Source organism: Pinus tabuliformis, chromosome 3_2, assembly GCF_031772625.1.
Source record: "Pinus tabuliformis cultivar Carrire ecotype Pingquan chromosome 3_2, CPIR1, whole genome shotgun sequence".
Classification (NCBI taxonomy): Eukaryota; Viridiplantae; Streptophyta; class Pinopsida; order Pinales; family Pinaceae; genus Pinus; species Pinus tabuliformis.
Genome location: NC_142302.1, coordinates 838,899,397 through 838,924,593, shown reverse-complemented (window position 1 = coordinate 838,924,593; position 25,197 = coordinate 838,899,397).

Below are 25,197 nucleotides of genomic sequence, written 5' to 3'. Positions count from 1 at the left end.
CATAATAACTTGGTTAGTAACAATTCGCACATTAAAGTCCCCAAGAAAAAGGATATTACCTTCATTCATTAGGTTGTAGATGTCATTTTATAAGGTATTGAAAGGACAATTCTTATCGAGGTTATTTTTCTTATAGGATGTAGAGTTGATAGGGGCGAAATAGGAGATTGCAAGAAACATCGAGTGGTTGTAGAATGAGAAATCTTCATCCAAATGTACTGTTTGAAGGGTCATTTTTATGAAGTCACGTGTGAGAGGAAACAATGTTCCTAATATAACAAGCTATACCACCAAAACCTCTCCCAGAGGATTTCTTATTCCAAACGGACCAAAGAAAGAATTCGTGAAGGTGAGGGACACTAGATTCGTCATGCTCCCAAGTTTCAGCTACAAGAATAAGGTACATATCACTTCGGATCCAACTTAACGTACGACCTTTACACCACGGAAAACCACGACAATTCGAGAAGATGACGTGGAGTTAACAACAAAATACTAATTATTAGTTAACAACAATTGAAATGAAAAAGTGGTAAATAATCTTCACTACACATGACTTATATCTTGAGAATGCTACAATAACACTTATATATATATATATATATATATATATATATATATATATATATATATATATATATATATAAAGTTAAACATTAGACATTGTATATGATAAAGGGAAACTAATTTTCTAGTACTCATAATAGCCAAAGGGTAAATCAATTACCATGTTTCTACTTTTTGAAGGAGTAATAATACTCAAAGTATAAGTTGATTTCTATAGTCTTATCTCGAAAAAGACAAATAAAAATAATAGACCTTGAGATATATTGTCTTTTTTTAATTTCTATATAGATAAATATTTATTAAGTGATTATTTCAACTAATTATCTTTAATATTGTTGATATATGACTAAATCTATGTAATATATTTTAGTTAAAATTATTTACAAAATTTTCCTTACACATTTTGTTTCTATTATTAAAATATATTACAAGATATATAATAAACAAAAAAATATTAAATCAAGTTAAGAATGTATTTTAATTTACTATTCCAGTTTTACAAAGTATTATGTAAACTATAAGATTTGAAATTCAAATTCCTTGTAAATCAAACCAACTAAAAAATAAATATTAAATAAAAATATGTTTTAAACCATTTATATTATTTGAATTTATAAATATATTTAAATTTTAATATATTTCAATTAAATAAATTAACACATTTGAATTTCATTATAATAAACAATTTAACTATAAATATGAACTTATCTTTAAAAATAATAATAATAATAATAATTTTAATAAATAATAAATTATTATTTAAAAAGTATTTTGTAGCATTTATAATAAAATAATATCAAATGATTCCAGTAACTTATGGAAATAACCATGGCAGCTTATAATTATGTCCTATTCACATATGAAATATTCCACCAAACAATTTAGTATTAGTATTAGGTGTGCAAGAAACTTGCCTTAAAATTAGATGAATTGGAGTGCTCATTAGTGAAGTTATTATAATCAGAAAGTTATTATAATGAGAAATTTATATACATTATTGTAAATATAAATATAATTCTTAAGATGCATTAAAAATAAAATAAAATAAACTTTAAAAATAAAATTTTACTGTTTTAATTTTTTTTTTAATTAAAAATGATTTGTCATTAAAATAAATAATATAATAATAATAATAATAATAATAAATTAAAAAATATATAATTATTTTTTAAGTTGATTTAATTATATTATCTCATAAAACCATACAAACTAATACATTATTAATCTGTCTACACTTAACATATTTTATGATAGATGATCTTAATATACCCAATAGGGAACCATATGTTTTTTGCCACAATCTTATGGACTAATTTTTCCAAAACTTTAAGAGTGTTAAAACTCACAACATTATTTGAATATTTTAATCATGTTACAAAAAATTAAACATTAGACAACTAGGAATGAGAAGAGGCACATCTTTCACACATCTTGTAGGGGCTAACCTTGTGATGATTTATGGGATATTCGCTTAATTTGTGCCATATCCTTGTCCATTCTTTCCATAAAAAATGTTTGGTTTCTTTGCTCACATTTCACATGTGCAAGAATTGCAAAGACATTGTACCTTTCACCATGCAACCATTTTCATTTGCTAATAGAAAGGAAAAGCTTGGTAGTATTTTTTTCATTCCCCTAGTGAGTCCACTGTCACGAACACCATGGTCATGAACCCATTGTCCTAAACCCTCTTTTAACTCTTGGTTAAATAAGAAAATCTGCAATTCACTCTATTCAACAACACCTCGAGCTTGCTATCGGACAAGGTTACCACCATGGAGACCACCAAGTTCCTTGTTGGTCACCCTGTTGGAGGAAAATTATGAATTTTTTAAAATAAATTGAAAGTAAAATAAAATAGGAAAAAATACATAAATGAATTATAAACTTCCATCTCATTATTAATCACTGTCTTATTATTTACATGTGTGGTTTTTCACTGGCCTTGTACACTAGTGTATGGATGTTCATCTTCACTAGCCATCCCTCGACCTGCTACTATATATTGGGAGGTAGTGCTAATAGATCCTCCCACGAAACCATCATTTGTTGTATTGCACTCTAGCAATTGCTAAATTGATAGGGTAACCAAATTCCTTGTTTAGATATAGTAGATGCCGTGTGCAACAACTTCAGCGGAAAATTCCCAACAATTTCCTGTAAGACCAAAACATAAATAATATATTAGCTATAACATAAAAAAATACGGTGTGTCAAGAAGTCCACCCATGAGCTAGAAATCCTTCTCCTTTACCTAAAGGTTGTATCTAGTTATATGTACCATCATTTACCAAAAGGTTGTATTTAGTTATGAAATTGCAATTATTTCTCACATCATACATACCACATTGACATTGATTCTTCACAAGAGTTACCACTCCCTTTCTCCCCCAATCAATCAATATACCTTCAAGTGCTTAGAGTTATGGTACTAATTGATCACCCAGTTAGGACCCTTTTTTCCTTCTCCATCTTTGTATTCATGTGGAATGTTACCATGCTACCCTCTTTATTTAATTTTTTCTCACACCCTCTTTAGTGGGAAAACCACCTAGTTCACCACATTCCTTGTGCCTCACTCCCATTGGAGAAGAAATATAAGTCCTTCTTTCTCACCCCATTGGGAAAAAATTGTAAATTTTTAAAAATGAAATGAAACTAAAATAAAAAAGGAAAAAATACATAAATGAAATGTACAAGTATTTTTTTTTGTAAGCTTATATTGTATTACCTCACAAAATAGAAATTTCTAGTACATCATTCATCCATCCACTCTCAACAATTTTATGGCAGATGGTATCAATCTATCCAATGAGAAACCAGATAGTTTTGACCATCTGCATATAGAGCAAACATAACTAGAATTTCTACGGCATAATTATAAAACAAAAGACTATCAACAATCATAAGTTGGCCATAACTTGCTATTAGAAGCACTATACAACATAAATCTAAGAACCTAAATAAAATTGCATGCATCTCCATGTATAGGGGTGGCCATCCTACCCCCACCATCTAATGTAATTAATCCTTGAAGGTGGGGGGCTCCACTTGCTCCACATAGTCTCCTCTAAACGCACCCTATAAAAAAAAAAATTATTTATTAAAATAACTATAAATTTAAAATTTAGAAGTAATATAAGTTTTTTTTATCACACTCGTCTATACATTTTACAAAAAACAAAACATATTTTGTAATAAAACTATTTTAATGCATTATCAATAATAATGCACTACAATAATGTATTCTAAGCATTAAACTTTTACAAAATAAATTAATAACATGTTTTACCTATGAAACTTCTATAGAATAAGCTATATTTAATAGAATAAACTAAAAATCCCCATACTATAGTATTTTATTTTTATTGTTCCAAACCTTTTTCATGGCAATTGCTACAATTCTTCATTGTTTTATTGGGCATAAAGGATATGTTGCAATATCACACAACCCTTCAAGTTTAATGTATCCTCCTCCTCCCCAGGAGTTCTTAACTCTCCAGAACTTAATTCCCTTATTTTGTCCCTTAACTCTATTGCCATATCTAACCACTACACCTCCATGGTTAGCTAGTATTTCCTGGCCATTGTCAATTACTTAGCCACATGGACCAGTACTTAACAAACAAAATTTGGTTAATCACTCTGGCTAATCTTATTTATTGGTTCTCAAAGAGAATGTAAAAAATCATAACCACTTAACTCCATATAAAACTCAAACTCCAAACTGCCTGTTTCAATGGCTACAGCTATAGGCTGTTTAGTTACTCCTAATTTGAGAAGTGATTCATTGTTAGGGGTGACAACTCCAATTTCATCAATAGCTGTTACCGGATCTCCAATCTATTAATTACACTTGTTAAATTATTTATAAATTATTTATATCTTATTTATTCGTTCTAAAAAACAACGTAAAAAATCATAACCACGTACCTCCATGTAAAACTCAAACTCCAGAATACTTGTTTCAATGGCTACAACTATAGGTTTTTTAGTTACTGCCAATTTCAGAAGTGCTTCATTGTTAGGGGTGACAACTCCAATTTCATCAACTGGATCTCCAATCTTATTTCTCAGATCCGCAAACTTATTCAATCCAAGTCTGTACGTTAGATTCTCTTTATTCACAGAGTCTATGAATTTCACATTGCTCTTAAATATTTCGAATCGCTCATCGGATGCATTTCTCGGGAGCGTTGCCGAGGCAGCCAGTTATGATAAAGGAGTCGTAGACTTTCTTCAGACTCGAGGTCGTTGTCTATAAATCCAAGAGACTTGCGGGTTGCATTCACTGATAAAGTCCGCGACCGGAAACAGAAACAGGACCGCCCTTGCCATTACTAAACAACAATAATTCACACAAGTATGCCCACAAATAATGTGAATTGGTGGAGATAAACTGGAAGAGGATCTCGTTAGATAGTAACTACGACCGAGTGTAATCCAATGACATCATTAGTGGCGTGTAATGGCGTGTAAACTAGGACTGAAATATTATTTGTCAGCGGTGGTTGGTCAAATTACATATCTCCATCTAATAACTCAATAACTATGTTGGGATTTTTTTCCTAAATGAGATTTTAATATAGATAAAAATATTTAATTAAGTTTGTAATCTTATAAATGAGATTTTAATATAGATAAAAATATTTAATTAAGTTTGTAATAATGAAAGAAAATTATAAGTTTTCTTATTTTAAATTATTTATATGTCTTTAAGAAAAATAAAAATAAAAACTAAAATGTTTTAAAATAACATATAAATATTAAGAGGAATAGAGTATGCATGTAAGTTTATATATGAAACATGACATTATTGTAAAATTAAGAAATAATTTAATTATGTACATGTAAAATAAGTTGAGACAACTAGAACACACACATTTGTGAAAGAAAACATAATAATAGATGGACAATTACATATGTGATGCATGGTCAATAGGTAAAACATGAATAAATTGTATAAATAATGTTGTTCTGCTATATCTCTATCATATAGATATATAAAAGTTTCTAAGGGAGTCAATTTCACTAACAAGATTTATTAAATTTGAAGATTGCTGAATTTAATTTATGGGTGAATTTATTTGATGAGATTAGCAAATCTCAAGCTGATCACTAACATGATAATTTTATGAAATTAGTCTAAATTTGTATTAAAAAAAAATCAGGTTCTAGGATATTGAATTTTATCATCTATATGGACAAAAGTTTATACACAAGTAAATAAAGGATAATTTATTAAATTTGAAGTTTGCTGAATTTATTTGATGGGTGAATTTGAATTTAATTTATGAGTGAATTTATTTGATGAGGTTAGCAAATCTCAAATGGAACATGATTAATTTGGAAAATTATTCTCTCATCAACAAATATGAGAAAAATGGCACCCAAGATAGAGACTTATGTTGAAGGATGACTGAATCATGGATAACCCAAATCCCTGAGCAATTAAGCTTCAGACTAGCAGAAAGTGGGAGAGAGAGCACAACTATATTCCACATACATGGGGATTGATGGAGTACCCTCGGTGAAGAGTCCTATAGGCTTGAACTAGAAAGAAATTCACTACACGGAGGATTTAAATTCTCACATTCTTTGTATTTATTAAACTTATCTAATTAAGGTAAAGTTGAAAATAATTAATATTATATTGTATTAATTGAGAAATGTTTACATGGTTGTAACGTAACTCCTTAAGTTAGGATTAGTTCTTAGGTTGTAGGAGTTTTTTATCACCTCCCTATTCTTTTGAGATGTATTGGCTGTCTCATCTTTGATTAATTGCATATGAGAATATATGCTCCAGTTTGTGGAGTCTCGAGGTGCATCTTGCTCACCTCTGAGTTGCTGGTTCATTTAATTCATTTCTTTTCTTTCTAGTTTTTCTGACATGGTATTAGAGCTCAGGTCTCGTGAGCTTGATTTACTTGTAGAGCCTTATTGACTACATTAGAGCCTAGTCGCTACAGAGCCTTCATGGCTACAGTGTCCGAGTGGCAACATAGGAGCCTCAATGCTCACATTTTCATAGTCCAGGTGGTCGAGAGTGACATACCTTACTCACACGAGAAGTTTATCTTCCTCACAAGTCTCAGCATACCTCAGGCTGAGCACAAAGCGGTCATCGCATTTTTTAGATTGACAGAAGTGATGATCATTGTGGTATCAAGGTCAAACCCACAATGATATGACCTTTACTTAGAGTGAGTTTCTTCATCGCCCCCATAAATCACATTTTTTCATCCAGAAAGAGTGATGACGTGTTTTTTATGGTTTTGATCTTAAGATTTTGCCAATTTGGTGGCGGATCTGAGTTGCGGACATAGAGATCGTGGTAGATTGGTGGCAAGTCGACCAGATCAAAGGCAGATTAGGTGGATTGGTGGCAGATCAGATAGATCAGTGATCATTTCAAAGGTTCTCGTACGTTGTGAGATTGTTTTTTTTGTAGCTTGTAATTTTTCACTTGGTTAGAATTGACTAAAGATAGAGGGATCTGGAATCTGATCAGTCCAAAGTGAAGAATTTCATAGAAGCTTATCTCAACGAGACTAACAAAATTGATGGGACCAATTATACCAATTTGAAATTCAAGCTACAAATGTTACTTGAGGGATCAAGCTCTTGGTCGATCGTGAGCAGCAATGAGTAGAAGCCAACCATTTCGATAGGTTGTACGACAACTCTAATACATGATTGGGATAAAAGGGAGAATAAGGTGAAAGTCTTATTGAAGATGTTTGTTATAGAGACTATAAATTGTCCAGTGAGATATGGACTACACTCAAGAACCTTTACGAGACACGGAACACCAATCGTGTCTTGTCGCTCAAACGCAAGTTGTTTTCCATGAGGATGGTGGAGAATGAATATGTCGTTGGAATTATTGCATGGGTCAAGGACCTGAAGGACAGATTCGGTGACATCATGGAGAATGTGTCTAACTCCGATCTTGTCACAATTACATTGAAAAGGCTAGCGGATGAATACTAGATCTTCATCATAGGCTTGTCTACAATTGATAAACCCCCTGCATTTGAAGAGGTAACGAGAAACCTGATACAGGAAGAAGAGCGGCGGCAAAATTTGATGCCACAAAGTGTTGATCTTGCTATGATGGCAAAAAAGAAGCCATACAAAGGGAAACAACAACAAGGATAGAAAGGCAGTGGCATTTTTCAGAAGAGACCATTTAGAGTTATGTCTCCAAGTAACAATTGTAACAAATTAGACATTAAATACTTTTGTTGTGGGAAGATCGGTCATTTAGCAAATTTTTTCTTTAAGAAGCAAGATGATGATGATAGAAATAAACAGAGAAAGCACACTTTTTGATGAAGGTCACAGTCATGATATTCGATTATTCGTAGCTGATTATGCTATTTCATCTCTTGAGGAGGATGAAACTAAAATATGGTTTGTAGATTCAGGCATGTCATCACATATGACAGGTAATAGGCATTGGTTCAAAATTTTTGAAGAAACTACTTGTGGAACTAGCATATATCTAGGTGATGATAGAGGTAATCAGATGAAGGGGTACGGTAATATTTCGGTGATGTTGCATGATGGTAATATCAGGTATATTAAAAATGTGATGTATGTACCCGGAATCAAGAATAACTTGATATATGTTTCTATGATGGCATATCAGGACCTGCAATTCGAATTCTTGAGATCATACTGTGTCATAAAGGACAAGAAAAAGGAACCAGTTTCATGAGGAGTGCATGTGGGAGGCCTGTCTAGGTTGAATGTCAAGAGCATGCCACACCAAGCTCTGGCTTCAAAAGGATTGATAGCCGAGAACCTTTGGCATCAAAGATTCAGTCATCTTATCGTACAAGATCTCATGTTGCTACAAAGAAAAGGTATGGTTGATGGACTACCTGCTTTTCAGAATATTCATTTAGATTGTGATGGATGTGCATTAGGGAAAATGCATAGAGAAGAGTTTCCTTTGAATGTTGATAGGAAGAAAAGAGATATTTTGGAGCTTGTGCATATAAATATATGCGGACCTATGTAGACTAAGTCACTAGGTGGTGCATATTATTTTCTACTCTTTGTTGATGATTGCACTAGATTTTCTTGGGTATATTTTATTAGAAATAAGAGTGAGACATTTCAATGCTTTAAAGAATTTAAGAATATGGTGGAGAAGCAAACACAGAAATTCATTAATATTCTTCGCTCTGACATGGGCGGAGAATACAAATTAGGAGAGTTCATGAAATTTTGCATGAATCATGGTATTATTCAATAGTTCACAGTACCTCACACTTCGCAGTAGAATGGAGTTACAGAAAGATAGAACAAAACCCTTGCGGAGTGTGCACAAAGTAAACTTCAAGGTAAAGGTCTATCTAATGGTTTTTGGGCTGAAGCCATTAATAATGCAGTATACTTGAAAATTAGGAATCCAACTAAATGTCTCAATTTTAAAAATCCTTTTGAAGAACTTTATGGATATAAGCCTACAGTGAATCATTTAAAGGTTTTTGGGTCAAAATGCTTTACTTAGATTCCCAAGGATCATAGGAAAAATTTAGATCCTAAGGCCACAAAATGCATCTTTGTAGGATACTCCACTAAGTTAAAAGCTTATAAATTGTTTAATCCTTTGACTCACAAAGATTTTGCGAGTTGATATGTGTTATTTCATGACCAGACTCAGGAAGGCAATAAGGAGAATAGCCTTGAAAAGTGGCACATTTCATTGTTGATGGAAGAAAGCAATGAGAACATGCAGCAACAACAACATCAGGAGGGAGGGGAAGAAGCAGGTGATGTAATTTGTAAGTCGAGCCTGCTAAGGTCTGAAGCAGACATATTTGAGGTGAGTCCCTTACCGAGAAGATCAGGTAGGAAAACTCAACTACCAACCAGATTGAAAGACTATGCTTTAATGTCAAACATTTTAGATGTTATAGAACCCACAAATTATAAAGAAGCTAGTCAATCTCATGAGTGGATGTTCGAAATGAATGAGGAATTTCAATCAATTATCAGAAATAATACTTGGGAACTAGTTGAATTTCCTGAAGGAAAAACACCCATAGGTTGAAAATGGATTTACAAACCTAAATTTAATGCAGATGGGAGTATAGAAAATTTTAAAGCGAGACTGGTAGAAAACGGTTATTCACAAAAAGAGGGAATTGACTATGAAGAAACCTTTTCTCCTGTAGCCAAACTGAATACTATTAGAATTTTGATTGTTGTAGCTACAAAACATCAGTGGAAGCTACACTAGTTAGATGTTAAGTCTGAATTTTTAAATGGTGATTTAAAGCAAGAGGTTTATTTAAGGCATCCTGAAGGGTTTGTTAAACAAGGGAAGGAGCATTTAGTTTGTAGATTGAAAAAGGCCCTTTATGGTTTAATATAGGCACCGAGGTCTTGGTATGAGAAGATTGATTCATTTTTCTTACATCATGGTTTTCATAGGAGTAAGAATGATCCAAAGTTATATACCATGTATGATGAACAGGGGCAGATAATTTTGATTTCCTTGTATGTGGATGATACGAATATGACAGGTAATACATATGAATTAGTCAAAGAAATCAAAATGTAGATGTCACAATTTTTTGAGATGAAAGACCTCGGAAGTTTACATTATTGTCTAGGTCTGGAAATGTGGAGAGAATCTAGGTAAACTTTACTTACTCAAGGGAAGTATGTTAGAGGACTCATCAAAAAGTTCATAATGGAACAATGTAAGACAACATCAGTACCTTTCCAGCAAAACCTGAAATTGTGCGGAGACGATGGCTCTAAGGAGGTGGATTCTACTTTTTATAGGGAAGTAGTTGGTAGTCTAATATATCTGACTACAAGTAGACCAAACTTAGCATACTATGTTAGTGTACTGAGCCAGTTTATGTATAAACCTCTTGAAATTCATTAGGTAGTGGAAAAACATGTACTAAGGTATCTTCATGGTACTTGTGATTATTGTATTTTATACACTGATACATATAATGTTACTTTAATAGGTTTTTCAAACTATGATTGAGAAACTAACCTGGATGATTGACGATCTATCACTGATTATGCATTCAGTATTGGATGTGGGGTAATAGCATGGAGCAGTAAAAAGCATAGCACTGTGTCTTTATCTTCAGGTGAATCCGAGTACCAAGTAGTATGCACATCGACATGTGAAGCTATCTAGTCGAGGACACTTCTCCATGATTTTTATGAAACCAACTCACAAAATGATCGAAAAGAGAGATCAACGCCTTCAAAATAAGCCTATTCGAGGGGGTAACCTCCTTTACATTACAAAAATGAACAATTCTTAGGTGATAAAAATGACAAGACCTCCTTTCTATATATAGGAGTCTAAGGGATCATAATAAAATCAAAGACGGCATAGCAATAATAATGTAAGGGCACAACAATAACAATAGTGGCATTCGATGGGGCATAATAATAACAATATGGCTACTACATGGGCACAACAATATAATAAGGGGGTTGCACTAATAACAATAAGGGGTTACAATAGTAGTATAGGGACCTAACATGTCCCTCTCCTTCAAAAAGTGTTGTCCTCAATGCTTGAGTAGTTCTCGATGCTTTTGTATAAAATTATCATCCTCCCATGTGGAATCTTCAGCGGGTAAGTTCTTCCGCTTGATGAGATACTCTGAAATTGATCGATTTAGTAGTTGTCGATTTCTCCGTTCTGTGACTGCTTCATGTTCCAATATGATTTTTCCTTCCTTGTCAAGTTCTCGGAATATTGTTCGAACTAAGATCTTCTGCAACTTTTGAATGAGTTCCCTCCATGCTTATTCATTCTTCCATTCATCCCTTGATTCATTTATCGAATTTGGTTGGATAATTATACCAACCTCTAGTATTTCGGCAATTTCACTCCTTTGGCATATGGATCTCTGTAAGGCCTGATGTTTGGAGGAACACTTCCTGGAATAAAATGCATAGCATGATCATGATCATGAATAGATGGGAGGCCTTTGGGAGTCTCAAATACCATGGAATGATTGTCAAAGACTTTTTGGATATCTAAAGAAATAGATGATTTCGATGTGGGAACCTCTAGCAAACATAATTGTGCAATTACGCCTCTTTGTTCTTCCTTTAGAAGTTTTTTCATTCATTAGAGATGATTATCTTTCCTGGTTTCCCTGTGATACCCATTAATTCAACTTCTTTTCCTTCCGAAGAAATTTTCATCAAAAGTTCTTGAAAATTAAAAGCTATTGTACCTAAGGATTGTAGCCATTGGACTTCTAGTACAACATCAACACCACCCATTGGAATGGAAAGCATTGGGCTATTCAATACATATTCTCCCATGGATAGCTTGATATTATGACACTTTCCAGAGAAATTTATGGTACCTCCACTTGCAACCATCACTTGAAACTCTAGTGCTAGATATAGGAAGCAATTCAATTCCTTGGCTATCTTACAATGAATAAAATTATGGGTACTGCCCAAATCAATAAACACTATTACCTTTTTCTTCTTGATATGTCCTTCTATCTTGAGAGTTTGAGGAGCGGTATTTCTTGCTACTTCTTTACAAGAAATGGTCGGATTCATTTGTTATTTCTCTAGGGTTGGTTCCTAGTTTATATCCTCTTCTTCTGATGTTTCTTGATCCTTTTCTTCCTCCTCTTCACAATCGATGTAAAATAATTTATTCTCAGCACACTTATGACCTTTAGTGTATTTGCTATCACAAATGTAACAAAGCCCTTTTTCTCTTTTTTCTTCCAATTGTTGTGGTGTGAACCTTGTAGGTTGTGGAAGGTTAGGAGCAAAAACACTTCCATATTTATAGTTGTGAGTGGTGGGATTCCTTGTTTCCATAATTCCGCTTTCAATTTTTCTTGCCAACCTGAATGCCTTCTCGAGTGAATCAAGTTCCCAAAGATGAACCTCATGTTGAATGTTATCCTTTAAAGTCCGTATGAAGACATCAATCCTTTGCTTCTCTAGAATGTCATTTACCCTTATATTCAATTTTTGAAAGTCCTCAATGTGCTCTTCTATTGAACCCTTTTGTTTGAGATTTATCAATTGGCTAAAGAAGGTGTTTCTCTTTGTATCCTCATAACGTGCTATCATTTCCTCCAGGAAAATTGACCACGTGATAAGTGGTTTACGAGAAAAAATCCCTTCATTCCATAAAATTTGATTCAGTTCTAAATATAAAGATGCAATACGTACCATTTTTAATAGTCTCACCTCATGTAGATCAAAATATTTGTCCATATGTAGTACCCAATTTACCAGATCCTTGCCATCAAACATCCTTGTATCGTTTTTTCTTGATTATAGGAGCTCAATCTTCAAATGACTATGACTCTGTAATTTCCAATGTTTAGGTTATGAACTATTGACCTCTGATAGCCCTCTGTGTCCTCTTTCTAACCTCGCGAGTCTGATCACAACTGGATTCCCGAAGAAAGAGTTATGCCCAATCTCCCACGATGACCTAATTATAGATTGGTTTAGTAGAGCTAACTTGTACATCATGCCACGTGTCACTGTTTTGACCTTATGTTTTGAAGTTGATACCCAACGAACTACAATCCATATTCCTTCTATCACATTTTAAGAAATTGGAATCAGATGCTCTGAGAGAGAGTTACGTCGATTTTCCCAAGGTCACCTGTTTTGGATGTAATTTGGGGACCTGCAAAAACCCTAAATGTCTTGGACTGTATCTCCGAAAATGTAGTGAAGATAAATGTGAAATTCGGTCCTGAGCTTCATCAAGATGTTAGCTCAAATGGATTTTAATTTTAGAATCTAAAACTGTAGGAATTTACAGGGTAAGTTCCTTAGACAGAACACCAAAGGACACTGCTCACAACCAGATCACAGATCAATACACCAGTATTTTGACGTGGTTAAAACCCTCAAAGAGGGAAATAGTCCACAGCCTGAGCCAACGCGGCCACTTCAGGCAATTTATTAATAAAAGAATGAAAATTTACATAAGCTTCTCTCGTAGACGGATTACTCTACAAATGACCCTCCATGCGCTTTAAATAGAAATCATGGACCAATTGGGTGTCAAGCCACGGATCAAGTGTCGGTAATACTCAGGAGAGAATGAACTGTTGGATCACTACATATCGTGACCGTCGAATTGTATGTTACAAAATCTACATAGTAAAGAAACACACTTTACCTAACCCTATACTAGACCAAGTTGTACTTAACTATTTCATATGTGTCGGAATATCCTAACATCCCCCCTTAAGAACAACTTGGGATAGGATTGAAGGATTTACAAATATGACACAATAGGAGAAGGAAAGAGGCACTAGAGCCTATCCCCCCTTAGTGACAACTTCCTGAACTCCAACCATAAATCGAAGATTAGTGAACTTCGCCTCTGTGAGAGCCTTTGTGAAGATGTCTGCAACTTGATCATCTGTTGAACAATATTGCACTTCAAGAACATGGTCATGAATGAGATTTCCGATGAAGTGCATGTGCAGTTCAATGTGTTTGCTGCACTGATTTTGGACTGGATCTTTGCATAGTTGAATGGCACTTTGATTACCACACCAAAGTGTAGTTGGATGCTGCTGATGAAAGCCAAACTCTGATAGGATCTGAAGAAGCCACAAGGCTTCCTTACTAGCTTCTACGGCACCACGATACTCTGCTTCTGCTGATGAAAGAGAAATGGCACTCTGTTTCTTGCAAGCCCGTGTAATAGGTTGTGAACCAAGATTGAACACATAACCGGCAGTAGACTTCCGATCATCAGGGTCACCAGTCCAATCAGAATCAGTGAAACCAACCAATAGAGGAGCTGCTTCGACACTGTAATGAATCCCAAACTGAACTGTTCCTCGAACATAACGAAGTATTCTTTTAGCTGCTTTCCAATGACTTTCATGTGGTTTTTTCATAAACCGAGCAACAAGGCCAACAGCAAAGGAAAGGTCAGGACGAGTATGGGTTAGATACAAAATTTTTCCTGCAAGTTGACGGTATAAGGTAGCATCAACTTCAGGAGAAGTACAAGTGACTGAAAGTTTGACTCCATACTGAAAGGGAGAAGGGGTTGGCTTGCAGTCTTCCATGTGAAAATGGCGTAGAATATCACAGGCATACTTGGACTAGGAAAGGGAAATACCCTCCTTGGATTGCAAGACTTGAAGACCGAGAAAATAATGTAAGTGTCCTAAGTCTGTCATTTCAAATTTCTTTTTAAGGCTGGACTTCACATGGTTTATAAGGTTGGGATCACTACCAGTAAGGATAATATCATCAACATAAAGAACAAGAATGATAAGAGACTTGCCCACTTTCTTGGTGTAGACAGTATTATCAGAATGACACCTAGAAAAGACAGATTCTAAAAGAAAGCTATCCATTTTGGCATACCAAGCTCGAGGAGCTTGCTTGAGACCATAAAGGGATTTCTTAAGTCGAAATACAAGGCTGGAGTCTGTTTTTATGAAGCCAATGGGTTGTTCCATATAGATTTCTTCATGCAAGTCCCCATGCAAAAAGGCAGATTTAACATCAATTTGATGGACTTCCCATTTGAAGGAGGCAGCGAGGGAAAGAACAAGGCGGATAGAGTTCATTTTGGCAACAGGGGAGAAGGTTTCAGTGTATTCAATGCCTTCAATTTGTGAAAAACCCTTAGCAACAAGACGAGCTTTGTGTTTATCAACTTTCCCATTTGGTCCATACTTGGTTTTGTAGACCCATTTGCATCTAACAAGTTTTTGTCCCTTTGGTAAAGGAACAAGATCCCATGTATCATTTGCCAATAATGAATGATATTCTTCACTCATAGCTGCTTCCCAATCTGGATGGCCTGAAGCTTCTGCAAAGGTGTCAGGATCATAATTCACTGGAGCTTGAGCCAGTAAAGAGGAGGCTCTATCAAACTGAGAACGTGTACGTCGCTGATCTGTAGGATCACCGACAAGATCTCTTGCTGCATCTCGAGTAGCACGGACCCATTTTGGAAGCTGAGGAGCTGAAGGAGGATCCTTAGAAGGTGGGGGAGGATTGTCATCCTCACTTTCATCATCTGAAGAAGAAATGTTTTCAAAAGTAGAAGAGATAGGGAGAGGTGGCACATCCGCCGGACTAGGCTCGCAGGCCGATATATTTTCAGCAAATTTTACATCTCTTCTAATGATAACATTTTTGTACTTAAATGGAATAAGTCTATAGCCTTTGACATCTTCAGAATATCCAACAAAAGTACATTTTTCACTCTTAGGTTCTAAAGCTTTATGCTTTTCATCTGGAATATGGGCTCATGCTTCACTTCCAAAAACACGAAAGTGACTTACATCTGGTTTAATTGAGCTCCATGCTTCTTCTGGAGTGATATTCTTTAAAGCCTTAGTAGGAGTGCGATTTATTATGTAATTTGCACAGTTAATTGCTTCTGCCCAAAAACTAAGACCAAGTCCTTTAGATTGCAGCATACAATTAGCCATTTCCTTTAAGGTGCGATTTTTCCTTTCAGCTACACCATTTTGTTGTGGAGTGTATGGAACAGTATTTTGCATTTGAATTCCATTCTCAGTGCAAAAGTTGATGAATGTGTTTTTAACATATTCTCCGCCATTATCAGATCTTAGCTTAAGAATTTGATGTCCAGATTTTTTTTCAACAAAGGCCTTGAAGGCCAAAAATGTGTTAAATACTTCACTCTTGAGTTTTAAGAAGTATAACCAAGTGCATCTGGATAAATCATCAATGAAAGTTAAGAAATACTTGTAGCCAGAGAATGAAACAATTGGAAGTGGACCACATAAATCACTATGCACAAGCTGTAAAGGGGTTGAGGCGTGCCAAGAGGCACGTTTTTCAAAGCTGTCTCGATGATGTTTTCCGAGTACACATCCGGAACAAACACCATCTCTGCAAGATACCATTCGAAGACCTATCACCATATTTTATTTACATAGATGCTGAAGGGAGCGATAGTTTAAGTGACCAAATCGCTCATGCCAAAGTTTGCTCACTTCATTGTTATGAGCAACAAATACTGAGGGAAGATTTGATGACCCAAAGTTGTGAAACTTATACAACCTTCTAGAATCATCAGCAATGCCAGTAGCTAAAATCTGTTTAGGATCTCTTAGGTCCTTGATTACAACATCATGAGGTGAAAATTCAAGGATTTTACCTTCACCTGAATGAGTTATCTGATATACAGATACAAGGTTGCAGGATAAGTTTGGAACACATAATACATCATTAAATTGACCATTGTCTAGATGAACAGTTCCAGTCCCTACAACATTAAGAGATCTATCATCACCAACATATATATTTTTGGTGTTACAATCATTTAAAGAAGAAAACATGGCTTTGTTTTTGTCCATGTGATAAGAAGCTCCAGAATCAATGAGCCACTCATGAGAATGAGAAGAAGAAGTTACATTTAATGCATAACCAGACTGAGATGATTGACAACCACATGCAGAAAGTGCCATTCCTGAAGATGAAGTTGAAGTTGAAGAATGCTCCAAATGGATGTTATGTTTCTTCATCACTGCTTCCAAGGCTTCCATCTTCTTAAAGCATTTGGATTCTAAGTGGCCATCTCGATTACAAAAGTTGCAATGTCTGTCAATCTTCTTCCATTTGTTTTTATTTGTCTTATCATTTTGTTGAAATGATTTTTCATTTTGAGGCTGAGATTGCTTAGGACCCTTGTTTGGTTTAGGACCATTCTTTTTAGGATATGACTTCTTAGGATTCTTTGAATTTGGTTGCTGCTGGGCGGCTAACGCTTTCTTGGAAGAGTTTCCAAGATTAAGAAGACTAAGGTGTAAGAGTTTTTCTTGTTCTCTTATTAAAGAATCACAAAAAGAGTCAAAGGAAGGGGACTTGTAGTCTGTTCCTTGAGAAATGAAGGATTCTCTTGTAGAATGCAAGGTGGAAACAAAGACAGAATATGATGGTCCCAACTTAGAAAGAATGGAATTGATAAGGTTACTATCTTCTTTCTTAACCTTCACACCTTCCAAGAGATATCTAAGGGTCTTGAACTTGGAAAAGAAATCTTCAATGCAAGAAAAATTATTAGGGTCCAATATAAGCAACTCATTTTCAAGTTGATGGGCTCTAAGTTCATTTTTAATCCCAAAAACTTTATTGATTTGTTTCATTGCTTCATCAGGAGTATCATGTTCTGCAATATGCAATCTAAGATCTAGAGAAATAGACATCCCTATCAATCCACGTGCTTGATCTTGCCTATTTTCCCATTTAGCAGCCTTATCTTCATCTTTCGGTTTCTTTTCTTGGCCTGAGGCTCTTCTGTAGAGACCTTTACTTCTAAGTAAATCCTCAATGTAGGACAACCATTGGAAGTAGTTGGTGCTGTCAAGGGTAACTTGGTATTGAATTTCCATTTCAATGGAAACTGAAGCTAAAGATGCTGAAACTAAGTGTTCCAATGGATATATCTCAAAAAATTAGGCTGGTTTAAAAAAAACGGCTCTGAAAACGGCTTCCGGATGAAGAAGTTATGGCTTTTTGAAAAAAAGTTGTTGAAGATGCCGACGAAGTGCGGGAATGTGCGGAAATGAAAAATCCGCCCTCACAAAAAGGATATTTGAGCCCAAGACCTCTACTCTCTTAAAATAGCTTTGAACCACCCAAGACCTCTACTCTCTTAAAATAGCTTTGAACCAATTGAGCTATACAAAAAATTAGAGAGAGAGAGAGAGAGAGAGAGAGAGAGAGGGAGAGAGGGTTGATGCTTTGCGTTGCGTGCTTGCTTTGAGAAAGCTCTCTTTCCCTACAAAACAAAAAACACAAAACCCAACAGGGACATACAAAGAAAATGAACCTTACGGCTCAAAGTTAGCTTTAGCCGGAAACTAAATATTTTCCTCAATGTTTCCGATTTTCCGAGATCACACTAAGGTGCAGGGAAAAGAGCATGCGAATGAGAAAAATCCTTCCTTTCTGTTTCTGATTTGCCCAGATCGCACAGAGCCGTGGGGCAAAGAGCATATGCAGAAATGAAAGGTTCAGATCCAGTAATAAAAAAAGCTAAATAAACCGAAATCGAAATAAATAGAGAGAAAATAACTGTAAACTGCAAATAAACACTGTATACCTCCAGATCTTAAAAATGACGCAGCTAGGGCTACTGGAAACCTTTTTGCGTGAAACGAAAGGGGTTCCTCACTCAAACAGATGCTCCCAACACAATAGAGTAGTCCTCTCGACCTGAAAGTAGTCAGAAACAGTAGATCTAGGAAACGATAGTCGCATGCAGTTCTACTGGCTTCAGATTTGGATCACCAACGGATGCGGCCCTCAAATAGCTCTGATACCATGTAGGAATTTACAGGGTAAGTTCCTTAGACAGAACACCAAAGGACACCGCTCACAACTAGATCACAGATCAATACACCAGTATTTTGACGTGGTTAAAACCCTCAAAGAGGGAAACAGTCCACGGCTTGAGCCAACGCGGCCACTTTAGGCAATTTATTAATAAAAGAATGAAAATTTACATAAGCTTCTCTCATAGACAGATTACTCAACAAATGACCCTCCATGCGCTTTAAATAGAAATCATGGACCAATCGGGTGTCAAGCCACAGATCGAGTGTCAGTAATACCGAGGAGAGAATGTTATGCTCTTAACCTGCAAAATAATACCCAGATACAGAATATGCGAAGAAAAGATACCCAGAACACAGAATATGCGAAGAAAAGATACCCAGAACACAGAATAGCAATGATTTTATTATTAAAAGAGCAATGTTCACATGCCTCTTCGAGGGGGAAACCTCCAATAGAGCAGAGCTCGATTACAAAATAAGACACGATGCTCCTCGCAGGGAGTCTCTATCCTTTATATGTGACTCATACATGCAATACCACGGGCCAATACCGTGGGTTTTATTAATACCATCTATATAATACTACGGCCCATTTGCAACTAACTGTGGTCCCGTCATTAATTGTGGGTTAACCACTTACAAATATTAATATGGGATTTATTGACTCTTGACTATGACGTGATCCCATGACATAAATAAGGGGGTTAGGGTGGGACCCTAACATGCCCTCACCCTTAAGACTAGCCTTGTCCTCAAGGCTGAAGCTGCGGAAACTGCTGAAGAATAGTGGCTAGTTCCCAAGTTGCATCTTCCGGAGAGGTGTCTTTCCATTTGATGAGGACTTCCTTAATCATGCGGCCACGCAGGTGCTTGTCTCGTGTGTCTAGAACCTGTTCGGGTTGAAGCCAGATTGACCCTTCTTCGTCCAATTCACGTAGACTGGTTTGAACTCGGAAATTGTTCCCAATCACTTTCTTGAGGCACGATACATGGAAAACTGGATGGATTTTTGTCGTAGGTGGCGAAGCCAACTTGTAAGCCACTTCTCCAATGCGCTGAACTACTTGGTATGGTCCGTAGAATTTTGGAGAGAGCTTTTGACGACCCTTGTCTTTGAGTGATGTTTGCTTATATGGTTGTAGCCTCAAAAAGACCTGATCCCCTTCTTGAAATTGGCGCTCTGAGCGATGTTGGTCGGCCTGTTGCTTCATTTGGTTCTGAGCTTGATGAAGATTCTCACGAAGATGGGCGAGCATGGTTGCGCGGTGTTGTAGGAGTTGATCCACTGCTTGTACTATGGAGCACCCCTTGAGATAAGAAGTAGGGGAAGGCGGAAGTTGACCATAGACTGCTTCATAGGGACTCATTTTGGTGGTGGCATGATAGTTGGTGTTATACCACCATTTAGCTAGAGGTAACCACTGTGCCCAAAGGTGTTGCTTTTCTGAAGTGAAACACCTAAGGTAGGTTTCTAGACATTTGTTGACAGCTTCGGTTTGACCATCTGTTTGTGGATGATATGAAGTACTGAGTTTGAGTTGAGTGCCTTGTATTCTGAAGAGTTCCTGTCAAAAATTTTTGGTGAAGATCGGGTCGCGGTTGGACACTATAGAAGTGGGCATGCCATGTAATTTGAAGATCTGATCCATGAAAGATTGAGCAACCAAAGTTGGTGTAAACGGGTGGGGTAGGGCGCAGAAATGAGCATACTTCGACAATCAGTCCACAACCACCATGATGACTGACTTGTTTCCTGACTTTGGAAGACCTGTAATGAAATCCATAGAAACCTCCGTCCAAATTGATGCCGGAATGGGCAATGGTTGTAATGTGCCTGGTGTGTTGATGGTTTCCCCTTTGTGGCGTTGACAAACATCACATTCGGCTACGAAACTAAGGATGTCCTTTTTCATGCCTGTCCAAAAGAATGATCTTTTGGTGCGAGCATACGTCTTCTGAAAGCCCGAATGTCCTGCAATGGGAGATGAGTGCAATTCTGCCAAAATGCGACTTTTGAGGGTGGATGTTGGTGATATTACGACTCTGTCCTTGTAGCGAAGAATATCATTCTACCACGAGTAGCCCTTGCTAGAATTAGGATCTACCTGCAATTGAGAAATGATTTGGGAGAGCCCTGGGTGTGAAAACCATTCCCTACGAGCCTCTTCAATCCAGTCTGGAATGGGAAGGGAAATTGCAAGCAGAGTACTTTCCTCCTCAAATTGGCGCGATAATGCATCTACTACACTGTTGTCTTTCCCTTTCTTGTAAATGATCTCATAATCATATCCTAGCATTTTGGCTAACCATTTATTTTGTTGTGGGGAGGATAGGCCCTGCTCCAAAAAATATTTAAGACTGTGATGATCTGTGTGGATTTGGAGACGTCGCCCCAATAAGTAAGGTCGCCAGGTCTCGACTGCATGTAAGATGGCCATCATTTCCTTCTCGTAGGTAGATTGGCCTAGATTCCTCCCACTGAGTTGTTGGCTTATGAAGGCCAATGGTCGCCCTTCCTGCATTAAGACCGCCCCAATACCTGTACCCGAAGCATCACATTCAATGACAAAGGATTTGGTGAAGTCAGGTAGTGCTAAGACTGGAGTGAAACACATGGCGTTTTTGAGAGTGGTAAATGCATGTTGTGCTTCCTCGTTCCAGAAGAAGGAATTTTTCTTTAGGAGTTGAGTGAGGGGCTTCGCTATGCGGCCATAGTTGCGGACAAATTTACGATAATAGCCTGTGAGACCCAAAAATCCTCTCAAGCTCTTCAAGGTCTTAGGTTGAGGCCATTCTTGCATTGCCTGCATCTTTTTGGGGTCCACCTTGACACCTTCACGCCCCACAATGTGACCCAAATACTCAACTTCTTCCATGCCAAACGAACACTTAGATATCTTGACAAATAATTTATGCTTGCGGAGCAATTGCAAGAGTAGATCTACATGCTGAAGATGTGTCGCCCAAGTGCCACTATAGATGAGAATGTCATCGAAGAAGACAAGGACAAATTTTCTAAGATATGGTTTGAGGATGTGATTCATAAGACTCTTAAAAGTAGAAGGGGCATTACAGAGACCAAATGGCATGACCAGGCACTCATAATGGCCTTCATGAGTTCTGAAAGCCGTCTTGGGAATGTCGACTTCCTTCATGCGAATTAGGTGGTAGCCGGAGCGAAGATCCAACTTAGTGAAGAATTGAGCCCCATTGAGTTCGTCCAGCAAATCGTCAACCACCAGGATGGGAAATTTCTCTTTGACTGTCAACTTGTTGAGGGCCCTGAAGTCGGGACACATCCGCCACTCCCCATCTTTCTTGAGGACTATGACCACTGGGGATGAATAAGGACTAATGCTGGGACGAATGACACCTGCTTCCAACAATTCCTTGATGATTTTTTCTATTTCATTTTTTTGGGTGAACGGATATCTGTATGGCCGCACATTTGGGGGTTGGGCCCCTGGAACCAAGGTGATGCTATGATCATGTTCCCCTCGCGAGGGTGGAAGCTCATGAGGCTTGTCAAAGACCATCCGATGGTTATTTAAAATCTGTTGCATGTCAGGATGAATTGGCAGAGACATGGTTTCGACTACCTGGATGGAATTAAATTGAGCTACCACTCCATGATGGCCCTTTTTTAACAATTTTTCCATCCTATGCGAGCTGATGACAGAGGGGGCTCCCGCCTGGAGTCCATGGAGGGTATGTGTGGAGTTGTTCTGCTTAAAACTCATATATAACTCCTGGAAATCCATTGTGATTGGCCCAAGAGTGCGGAGCCATTCAACGCCTAGGACAATGTCGCAACCCCCCATGTGTATGGAAAACATGTGGGTTTTCAACTGATAATCCCCAATTTGAAGTTTGACATTTTCACAGTGGCCTTCACATTTCAATGTGCCGCCATCTGCAATTTGGACTTGGAAGTTAGAAACTGCCCGTACAAAACAATGCGCTGCTTCGGTGATTTTTTGATGGATGAAATTATGGGTACTTCCACTATCAATCAAGACTACTACTGGGCGATGTTTAAGAAAACCCCTGATTTTGAGAGTTTGAGGGGAAGAAATTCCTGCCAACGCATTTAGTGAAATAACTGGTTCATCAGATACAATCTCCTTTTGGTTGTCTTCTTCGATCGCCTCTGGTTCCTCAAGTGGTGGATCTTCCTCGGTGGAGCTGTAGTTAGTCGCATCTATTTGAAAAAAGATGGGCTCCTTGCATTTATGACCCGGGGAATATTTTTCATCATAGTAGTAACACAGTCCTTGCTTCCTTCTTTCGGCCATTTCCGGAGGTGACACCTTTTGAACCTTAAGTGTCTGAGTCGTGTTGGGAGCCTGTGAGGGACGACCTTTAGCGGGGAAGTTGGGGTGGCTGGATTGGGCTGTTAATGCACGTTCCACCTTATGAGCTACTTGGCAAGCCTCTGTCCACGTGGGAGGGTGGTGGAGTAGAACTTGAGCTTTGATGGATTCTTTAAGACCGCTGATAAAACATTCCATGTAGAACTCATCTGTGAGACCCTTAGTGCGGAAGGCTAAGGCTTCAAAAGCGGTAATATATCCATCCACTGTACCCATCTATCGGAGCTTAGTGAGACGCCCCAAAAAAGAGTCTTCCTGTTCAAAGCGATTTCGAAGAGCTTTGGTAAATTGGGCCCAATTCTGAAAAGGTCCATTGCAACGCTGATGCCATTCCCCCCATTGCCATCGTTCATTGTCTAAGTACATGGTCCCCACCATAAGCTTAGTCCCCTCATCTAGGATATGATTTAATTTGAAATACTGCTCCATTTGTGCTAGCCATGCGGACGTGTGAGAACCGTCAAATTTATGCATATCCAACTTGGGAGGTCGCTGACTGGGTGGTGGATGGGTGTGCCAAACGTGAGGAGAGTGGCTAGACTCACCCTCATGGTATTCATGGCCCTTATACGCCTCCTCATGGGCTGGCTCCTTGCCCTTCGAGAGTGCTAGCTGTACCTGGAGACTTAGTCCACGAATCTCAGTTTGGATGTTGTCCATCACAATTTGGATGGAGGTCACAGTGTCTTCAATTTTTTCCAACCTTTCACTGGCCATCGCTTGAGCGCGAGTTTCTACCATACACCAACCTGATGAAAAATTGGGACCGCCTAAAAATTTTTACTAATAAATTGAATGGTACCACCTTGCTCAGCTCGTCGTCCTGATTCTGATGGGCTAGATCACCAATAAGCGCCCCGGAAAACTCCTAACGAAGTTTTTTTTTTTTTTTTTGGAAAACTCCTTACGGAGTTTTACTCCTTGATCAATACTGCAGTCGCCAAATCCTCAAAATGTCAATGCCGCCAAAAGTCCTGCGGAAAGTATTCCCTTGTATAGGAACCGTACACAACAACTCCGATCTGGTGGATCGGAGAGATGTAAATGGTGGAACAACTGCTGCTGTGGATCTGATGGAGCTGCGGGACTGATGTCTGCTGCTGCAGCACGTATTTGCACACACGGATCTAATGTGTGATCCCCGATAGAAAAAGGAACTATGGTCGAGACGAGTGTCAGGTGCTACAGATCGCAATATACATAAGGGTCTGACAGTAGTACTCGGCCCAATGTTTCAGGGCTCTAACTAAGGAGGATTGACCGTACCCTTAGTCGTACAACCCGACTACCCTATCGTACGGGCGAGTAATCTCTCCGAGTGTTGTTCTCGGTGTACTGTAGCCACAAGACGGCCGAAGGTTTATCTATGGCGAGGTTTCAAGGGAGCCTAGGGGGCTTCCTATATACCCAGAGGGTACGTGGAAGACAGTCCGTGCGTGGTTTTGTCTAATGCGCTACTACTCGAAGGGGTACCCATAGGGGTTACAAGGGAGTCCAACAGACGTGACCACCTCTTGTATTTCCTGCGTGCATGCCTCCCCAAATCCACAGGTTTATGCGCTTAACGACAGATCCCGTGGTTTAAAGACACCGGAACACGTCTCTAGCCAAAAAAATTTTTGCTAAAAATTGGAGATCCCACCGAGCCCTGGAAAGTGCTCTGATACCACTTGTTATGCTCTTAACCTGCAAAACAATACCCAGATACAAAATATGCGAAGAAAAGATACCCAGAACACAGAATATGCGAAGAAAAGATACCCAGAACACAGAATAGCAATGATTTTATTATTCAAAGAGAAATGTTCACATGCCTCTTTGAGGGGGCAACCTCCAGTAGAGCAGAGCTTGATTACAAAATAAGACATGATGCTCCTTGCAAGGAGTCTCTATCCTTTATATGTGAC